The sequence below is a fragment of the Passer domesticus genome, chromosome 2, assembly GCF_036417665.1.
Source record: "Passer domesticus isolate bPasDom1 chromosome 2, bPasDom1.hap1, whole genome shotgun sequence".
NCBI classification, from domain to species: domain Eukaryota; kingdom Metazoa; phylum Chordata; class Aves; order Passeriformes; family Passeridae; genus Passer; species Passer domesticus.
Window position 1 is genome coordinate 48,959,077 of NC_087475.1, and position 9,496 is coordinate 48,968,572.

Consider the following 9,496-nt stretch of genomic DNA (forward strand, 5'->3'; position numbering starts at 1 on the left):
CCCCCGCCCGCCCCCGCGGCGGCGGAGCGGCCCAGGCCCCGCCCCGCCGCAGCCGCGCTCGCCGTGCCCGGGGCCGGGCGGGCGCCCTCCGCCGCGGCCCGCTCAGCCCGGGGCGCTGCTGCCGCGGCTGCACAGAGCGGCTCTGCTTTCGCCGCTCCTCGCTCGGCAGCAGTGCTCTGAGCGGCTGTTGCGTCCCTAGCCCAGGCCTTGCCTGGATGTTTATCGCTATTGATCAGCATTGCAAGAAAAAGTACAGTATGGCACAGCAGACATACGGGGGACCCGGAGAGCGATTTTGAATAGGCATCTACCTAAAGTGATTAAGAATCCTGAGCCCCTTTGCCTGTTGTTCTTGTGAAGGCAAAGCATCGTTCTGTGGCAAGGAAATGTGATTTTCTTCTTTTCTGTTCCTCTTAAAACAAAATGTTCAGATGTTTATGACCTCCTGGAGTAAAACCAGTTACAAAAGCCTGCACCCATAAAGGTGTATGGGGTGAGGCTGACTCATTTCTAGGTTCCCGAGCTGCCAGATGTGTACCTGTGGCACGCAACAACTTCAAATAGCCGCAGATTCATCTCTTGGCTGCAGTGGAGAGGAGCGCTGCTCTGTAGCTGATCTGCAAGGCAAATGCTCTCGCAAGCCTGGCTTCTCGCTGTCACTAATGGCCGGCACGCAGAACTTTATCCTGCAGCTCAGGTCGCCACCTTTCCGCAGCTGCTGGCCGACCTGAGCAGCAGGTCGGTGCTCCTGCGGCAGCCCGGGCGCGTGGGAGGGCAGGGAAGTGGGGAGCGAGCTCCATTGTTGGAGCTGTGTTTCTAGATGGGGGTGGGAGTGGAGATAAGCAGGATTATAAGGGAGGAGGAGGTGGAAGCGTGAGACGCTGTGTGCGTGCCTGGGACCTTGCTTGCAGCCCATACCTGGCTAATGCAGCAGTCACTAAAGCAATCCAAATGAAAAGAAAAACATATTTGGAAAGTTCAGGCCTATTCTGTTGGTTGCATTTGTTTTGTTTCTCTGTTGCACATCAAAAGCATCAGCAGTTAGGAAACAAAGCTAGTTAGAAATGGATGGGTTTCTATAGGATAGAAATGAATTAATATTATTTTCCTAACAGGATTTTCTCCTATTCCTTCATTATACATAAATGTCTAATTATTCTATCCTTAAAGGAACAGTTATTAGCAAAAGGTCATCTTGAGTTTAAGAAAATTTGTACAGAGTATTGCAGTGAGTTTCAGTTACCAAAACCTCTTAATTATATTTCCAGATTTCACGGGACATGGAGACTGGACCATTTGTGTAATTAGTTTAACATCTTCTTTATCGTTAGCAACAATTATCTCCAAAGTAAACTTTTTCTGAAGTGCTGCATGTGACATCTCGGCTCAGGAAGTTGTCACCTGATCTCCATGGCTTTTTAAGTGTTGTGCCTCAGCTCTGCCATACAGTCCTAGAAACTCCAACTAGTTAAGAGCTGGCAAAAGGAATTTGATGCTGCAAATGCTGGAATACAACTGAGTAAGCATTTATTAAGATGTAACCTTCAGTTTTGAACTCATGCAAATCATGTTTTTTAAGGGCAGAAAGGACAATAGGCGAGAAACAAAGTGTATTTAATAGGAAAATTGGAAAATATTCCATAGTGCTTGGGTAGAGTTGGTAGAGGCAGGAGGAGATTCAGTAAAGATAATACAGTTGTGCATGGAGAGAGGGAGTTTCATATTTAGGGACAAATTTTGGATGGATGGTCTAGCTTATATACTACAGACACCAAACTTCTCTTACTTTGGGAATATATATGTAGTTATAGGATTTATAACAAAACAGGCCATGTGACTAATTTAGGCTTTAAATATGCCTTCTTTTGATTCTTATTCTTTCTGGAACATCAAAATATAAAAAAAAGATCATTCATTTCTTTCAGATTTGTCTATTTTCAAAATAGTGTTATCAGTATATTTTAATTTAACTATCTGATTACAGAGTTTTTGACCATGGCATAATATTAATCTATAATGCAAAGAAATTGGCAAGCACTAAGGTTCATTAAAATCACAGAATCACAGAATGGTTGGGGTTGGAAGGGACCTCTGAGGCCGTCTGCTCAAGCTGGGATACCTGGAGCACGCTGCCCAGGACCAGAGGGTTTTTGAATATCTCTGAGAATTGAGTCTCCACAAGTCTTCAGGGCAACTTAAGTCAGTGCTCAGTCACACGCACAGTGAAAAAAATTCCTGATGTTCAGAGGGAGCCTCCAGTGGTTCTGTGTGGACTCATTGTCCTGGTTTTGGCACTGGGCACTGCTGAGAAGAGCCTGGCTTCATCTGCTAAGCACCATCCCATCAATGTATACAAATACCCTTCAGGTATTTGTATACATTGATGGGATCCCCTGTGAGGCATTTCTGCTCCAGGCTGAAGAGCCCCAGGTCCTGAAGACTTGCTTCACAGGAAAGATGCTCCAGTTCCTTCTTCGCCCTGGTGGCTCTTTGCTGGACTCTCTCCCATGAGTCCATATTTCTTCTGTACTGTCTTGTACAGATTATATATTGAAAGTAGGAAATGTGTCTTTCAGAAGGGCTAGGACTTTATTACTTAGATGAACAAATCGTGTGGACTGTCCTATTGACTAAAACTCTTGAATGCTTGTTTTAAGATTTACATTTTTATTTTGACCTTCTTAAACCTTAACAGGCCTGCAACTACAGTAATGGTTAGGACTCTATTTTGGATCCTGAAGAATATTTTTCTGTCAAAGAACTGTATTTCAAGAAACAGAAATAGTGCTCTAAAGAGCATGTAATCAAAATAGTTTAAAATTTACATTTAAAAGGAAGTATTGCTTCAGTAATTTTTTTTTAGGAAAAAAGAAACTTAATTGCTGTTAGTCAGCAAACTTACAACAGTTTAAACTTTGTTCCACCATGAAAATGAGCCAAGAAAAGATTCTGCTTGGCAACAACAGCTCTTGCAAGCCCAGTTCTGTGAAAAGTTGTCTTGAAGGATGGCATCTGAATTCAGACAAGTCTGAACTTAATTGCACAAAGGCAAGGACTGTTAGAAATTTTAATCTTGTTTTTCATTCATTATTCAATCAATGGCCAGCAAATAAAATAGCACACTATTTATCTTTCTATTTCTTCACCAGTTTCTTCTTCTTCAGAATTTGCCTTCATTTCTTCATTCAAATTTTTAAGCTTTCTTATGGAACTTACAGAGGAGGTAGATTTCAGAACTAAGTTAATTTTATCTTAACAAAGATATATAAACCAAATACTTATATTGGTTAAAATACAAATATTTATATTACATTTATAGTACATAATTTTGTACTATTTTAAGTAAATGTAGAAGTTACTATAGTAGTTTACTTGTTGTACTGTATAAATAATTAAAAAATTTTAAAATAAAATCTGTACATACCTTTTCAAAACCTGGGAATCAAAGTAAAATTTCAGGTTTTATAGCTTGTTTTTATACTTTTAGCATGTGTTTTTAAATGTCTAATACAGATAATGTCAGTGAGAAATAAATAGTTTTTTCCCAAATGTAAATCTAATGAAATTAATGTACTTAATTTACTCATGGACTGATCCTAAAGCAGGCTGTGAATTTATTGTCTGTATTTATTTTCCTCTGTATTTTCAAACTCCTTTTATAAGCTATTTGGTTTTAGTTCTATGTTCCTGGTTATGTAAACTGCCCAAAATTTGCAATCTTTCTATGGGCTTAGATAGTTACTTTAAGCAGGAAGTTGGCTTAAACAAACCACTGGGACTGAATTTCTTAGAAAGAAACAGCAGGACTTTGGCTTGGTTTTCTTTGTGTTTTCTTCTCCTTTTTTTAGACAACACAGGCAGTGCCAGAGCCATCATTAGCAGGAACACTGGGCTACTTGTAAGATTTTGTAGCCAAATGTAGATTTTCAATTACCTTGTCATCAGTTGTGTTCAGTGTGTATATACATGTGTACAGACCTGAAAACCAGGCCTTTGGATATTCCAAATACCATGCAGATGTGTCTGAACCAGGTTTAAAAGTCATTACTGCAACATAGAGCTCAGGCTGGGAAATATCTCAAATATTTGCCTTGGTCTAGGACAGATTTTGCAGCCTGCATGGATCTCTTTACTGCTGCAGCTATTTCCTGCTAAGTCACAGAGACAGATCTGAACTAGCTCAGCTGTATTCTGACAAGCTCCACACAGCTGTGCATTGCACAGCTCTACTTTGTCTAAGCTGGTAGCATGGTTAGATTCCTACATCTCTGTTGTCTCCCTTACAGGCTACATTAATTGCCTTGCTGACTACAAGCACAGTTAAAGCAGGACACCACAGAAGTGAAGGAACACCATCTTTTAAAAAGGCTTCAGACAAGTTCAGGGAGCCAATGCTCACATTAGCAGCAGTACAGCTTCTTCGGTACAGCTCAATGGTTTTGCAAGGAGAAAAAAAAGGCATAATGAGCTGCCACTGCAAGATGATTGCTTAGCCAGTTCTGTGCAGTGAAAGCTGTGAGTCTAGGGGAAATGGTACAGAATCCATAAATAAAGGCTGAGGCAATGTGTGCTTGTCTCAGAGTAGATTCTTCATAAAAGTCATATTTCCACATAATGTGACACATTGAGCATGAAGAATGAATGCAAAGGCTGCTGGTGTTTCACACAGGTGACAGAGGAGGGTGTAGCGATGAGAAAAAAGAACCTGCCAAGTCCCACCTTTTTGGAGAGGCACATATACATGAGAGAAGTCAGTTTAAAGCAGGAGAATCATAGGAATAGACACGTGAGTGTGTGCCAGTTTGAAGTTGTTCACTTTAAAACTAGATTCTCTCTTTAAAAATGCATTTATAACTATTTTTTTAAATCCCCTGTAATAAAATATAATAATTGAAATATTTGTGTGATAAACACTGATGGTGGACACTACCTAAACACACCACAAATGTCAAAAGCTGAGAAGTAATTAGAATTTTCTAAAATTGGTATGGCCTAACTTTTCAGTGTGTTTTCAGCTACAGATCTGATGTTAAAAACCTGACAGTGACAGTTCCCAACCTGTGCTATTATGTAAATACACAATGTTTAACAAAAAAAAAAAAAAATCCCCCTATAGCTTTGAAGTTTTCATTTAACAAGCGAGGTTGAACAGAATGTGCAGAAGTCAGTCAGAGTCGATAAAACCGATGACAGTAAATTTGAAATACAGAATAAAGAATGTAAACATATACCAAACTATGAGGGAATGTGGGAAATATGTGAGAAAATACCTCCATCTGGAAAACAATGAACAACAAAGCAATCCCCAAACCCTTGAAATCTGTTAGGGAAAAAATTGAGGAAATGGTAGAAAATACAGATGTCTGTAGGCTTAGTGCATCAGAAGTCAATAAAGATGCATGCTACAAGAAGAAATCCAATGCTGTTATGAAGTCTTATTTGCACAAGATATTTCTATTCTGATTTTGGAAATACTTGTCATTTTTGTAATATTAATAAGGCATTATTAAGTAGAAAACAGTTTTAGCATGTATTCCTTAGGAAAAAAATTATACAAATATTTGTTAATCCAGTTATCTGAAAGCTACTTTGATACTAAATTGGCTGTATGCAAAACAAAATCTAATCAGTTAAGGCCTTGATGTTATCCGAAAAATCATTTTCTTATGCAACTAGAAAAGGAAAGACTAAGCAACAGATACACAAGTAACTCCATGCTCTTGTAGTGCCAATGTTGCTGTGTTAACTGCAAAGCATAGTCTCTGTCCTAAAGGAACAGAAGAAAGCTTGATATATATTCACAATAATTTACTGCTAGATCAGTAAGTCTGAAGTGTTGGCATTTCTCCTAACGCTTATAGCACAATATAAAATCTATTTGAAAAAGCTACAAGATGAAAATGATCTCTTCAGTTATCCAAATTATGCAGATCATTCAAATCAGATGTGGTGTGACACTGCCCTGCACAGTACTGTTAGTGGGTTTTTCTAAATAACTTTCAGCCTGTTCATTGTATATGTTCCCCATAGATACAGCTCTTGAGCAGGCTTTGTGCCCAAATTGATTCTCTTCTGCATAAAATATAGCTCCGCATAAATTATAACCCTCTTTTATTATGAACTCCCCCCTTGTATTCTGTGTTTGTAATGCAACTGCATTAAAAACCACAGTGGTTTCAGAGCTGTTGAGCTGTTAAAGTGGCTCCTTGTAATGCCAGCTTAGTCTCCTTTGAACATAAGGCAGAACACAAACAGAAACAGCAGAATATAACAAAAATGTTGTTAACCACCAGATCATCAACCAGGCCTAGCCAGCTTGTGCTAACTCAGCCTAAATTCTGGCTAAGGCCCCATGCCTCAAGTTTCCTATTGAGTAAGCATTCTGTTTCTTGGTTCAAATGACTCTTCAAATGACTTTCAGAGGATTTCTGATATACATAGATTTTACCTGTTAGCTAACCACATAAGCTTAGGTAGCGTGTGAGTATGACCACTTACCTCAACAGATGCTTTCTTCAATGTGGAGAAAAATGTTCTTTTTGTTTCCATTTTGACTGTAGCATGCTAAGAGTCAAACAACATTTTGTCCTATTGTCAGAATGGACTCTGCTATTTCAGATACATTTGCCTAAATTTTATTCAGTCACTGCTCAGGAAGTAGTAATATGCAAACACTTAAAAGTTGCTCAGGTCTTTTGCAGAGTATTGTTTTGAGAAATATGTAGCTCTCTGGAAAAAATGCCTCCTTCGGTGAATCTGAGTGGAAGTGTCCATCAACATCTGATTGGACCCAGGGTTGCAGTGGTAGAAAGGAAAAATAAATGTTGAGAAATAATCTTCAGTGGAGACTTCCACTGAAGCTAGCTTTTGTTCCATTGTGTGGTATGTGTAGGTAGCTTCAGGCATGATATTTCGGCATTCCTGTCAGTTTGGAGACAAAGAAAGCAGTGCTATGCTTGAAAGTCTTAAATTCTGCTGCTGGTAATATGCAGAAGGGCTCTAAACCAAGCAGCTCAGTAAGGGGCTGATCCTGCACATGCTAACTGAAAGAAGGAACACTTATATTGAAATATTTGTCAGCTGTGTTGCCCCGATTTATTCTATTACAGAGCAGTTAGCTCACCTAAATTTAAATGTTTCTGTCACAGATATCTGAACTGGATCCAGATATCTGGGTATTTTATGGTGAGTGGAATAAAAAAGGCACCTTCATGATGCTATTAATCTCATTCTAAGATACATACTCCTAGTCTTGTCCCTGGGCACCACTGAAAAATATGTGGCCACCTTTTCTTCATTCCCTCCCTGCAGGTATTTATACACATGGGTGGGATTCCCCTCAGCCTTTCTTCTCCGTCCCCAACTCTCTCAGCCTCCTCAAGGAGCCGAGAACGAAAGGTGCTTTTCTGGACATCATAGTTATAAACAAGGAATAATTGGTCAGGGATATGAAAGTTGGAGCAGCCTTGCCTGCAGTGGCATATCACCACTGCAGTAACAGGATCCAGAAGGATAAAGGGGGAAGAATATCCAGAGAGGAGGAAGAAGGGCAAATGTCAGGACCACAAGCCTGCATTTTGGGAGCTCAGACTCCAACTTCTTCAGAGAACTTATTGGAATAATCCCATAGGATATGACCCTTGACCTTAGATAGAAGATTCCAGGAGAGCTGGTTTAAATTCCAATATCACCTCCTTCAAGCTTAAGAAAGCTCCTTCACAACAAGTAAGAGATCAAACAAAGGCAGCAGGAATCCTGCATGGATGAGCCAGGAGCTCCTAAAGTAATTCAGATATAAAAAAGAGATGAGGGAAATGACAGGTGATCCACAGGGTGTGCAGAATGTGTCTTTAATAAGGGTATGTTTTTTAAAAAAATAGCAGAAGGTGCTTTATTTCAATGTTGGAGCTATTTTATTTTATTTTATTTTATTTTATTTTATTTTATTTTATTTTATTTTTCATTGTGTTTGTATCTCTCATTTGATTAGACCTTTCTACCTGGACAGTCAAGGAAAAGGACATTTAGGGGCTGATTTTTCTCACCACAAAATAAGGGAGGAAAGATGAAAGAGGGAAAGGATATTCAAGAATTTGAATAGCAGATAAGTCTCCTGTGCTTCTGGGAATGTGTTCACATGCCAGCCATATTCTCGTGGAGGTGAGAACCTTGTGGGTGTCAACCACCATGCTAGTTCTGTAATGTGGCCAAAGCAGAAATTTAAAAAAACAAACCAAAAATCAGGTGCATATCTCAGAAAAGAGAATGAGTGACTGGAGATCAGGACCATGGCATGTTCCAGCCATAAATCTATAAGTACACTGAGTAACAATTAAGTGATTGTGTCCAATTAATTTGGAAAGCTCTTCAGTGAGATCTTCCAGAAGTGCTGTGTCATGTGCTGACAATATTGCTATTAAGATGGTGGGAACTGAAAATGGAAACCTCTGTAAAATCTGCAGGAAATATTGAGTCTCAGAAATAAAAGTAGGCACCAGAGAAAGAGAAAAAGGTGAAAAATAATTTGCAAAAACCTTTGGAAACTTGGAAACCAACAAATGGGAGAAACCATACTGTCTAAGAGGCTGGCTGATACATTGAGAGAGTTTGACTAGAACTAAGAAATAGTCCTTTGCTCCCAATACTTAGAGATCTAAGACTGCTTTCCTAGGTCCAGTTTCCCTTTACCATAGCCCAACTCCATCTGAGGGACATACTCAGGCATGTATTATACCAAATTCCCTAGCCTTTGATATTTAACATACAATGTTTCAATTGAAACAAAGCCAGGACTTGTGAGCTGAATGGGACCCATAGTGTTTTACAGCATCTTTTTCTGGTATTTCCAGCTGGAGTTGTGCCAGAATCTCAGTAAAAGTGAATCTACATGTAGCAGCTATAGTTAGAACTCAGGAAGTGCTACAGGAACAGGACTTCAACTCGGGTGTCAAGTAACACAGAATGTTGTTTAACTCAGTGCACAAATGTCCACTTAGCAGGATATGCTGGTCACAACTACTTTCACTCTGTGACAGACATCCCAGTCAGGCAGAAGTGTGGCATTTGTTTGGTTTATTGGGACATAAGACTTATGAGCCATAGAAAACTTGGTTCCAAATGTGGAAGGTACCAGTTGTTCTGAGGTATGAGCTTTTGCTGAGGTAAAGTATCTGAGATAAGACCATGGTATTTGTATATCGAAACAGTTTTGCCAAGCATGTGCCTTTCAGGATGACTTTTAGAAACATTAGTTTATCTGAGCACTATCAGAACTAGGTAAAGTAAATGTTAATAATTCACTCTCCTTGAAGATCAAGAAATGTGTCACCAGGATTCAAAACTTTTTCAGGACGTTGTAGGCAGGACTGGGTGCCTCAAATGAGGCATCTGCTCCGAGTGAGCTGAGTTATCTCTCCAGATTTTTCAGCCTTACAGCCCAGCACATCCAGTACCAATATGAGTTGCAGGCTCTGTGTGTTTTAAGAGCACAGCACGA

General features: G+C 39.6%; 1 long non-coding RNA gene across 1 annotated transcript; it reads left to right on the plus strand.

The window, feature by feature from the left end:
- Positions 1–162: 162 nt before the first annotated feature.
- Positions 163–4,866, plus strand: LOC135293877 (uncharacterized). Its single transcript, XR_010355987.1, has 3 exons — positions 163–738; positions 1,269–1,519; positions 4,287–4,866. It is a non-coding gene; the product is annotated as an uncharacterized LOC135293877 (long non-coding RNA).
- The last annotated feature ends 4,630 nt before the right edge of the window (positions 4,867–9,496 follow it).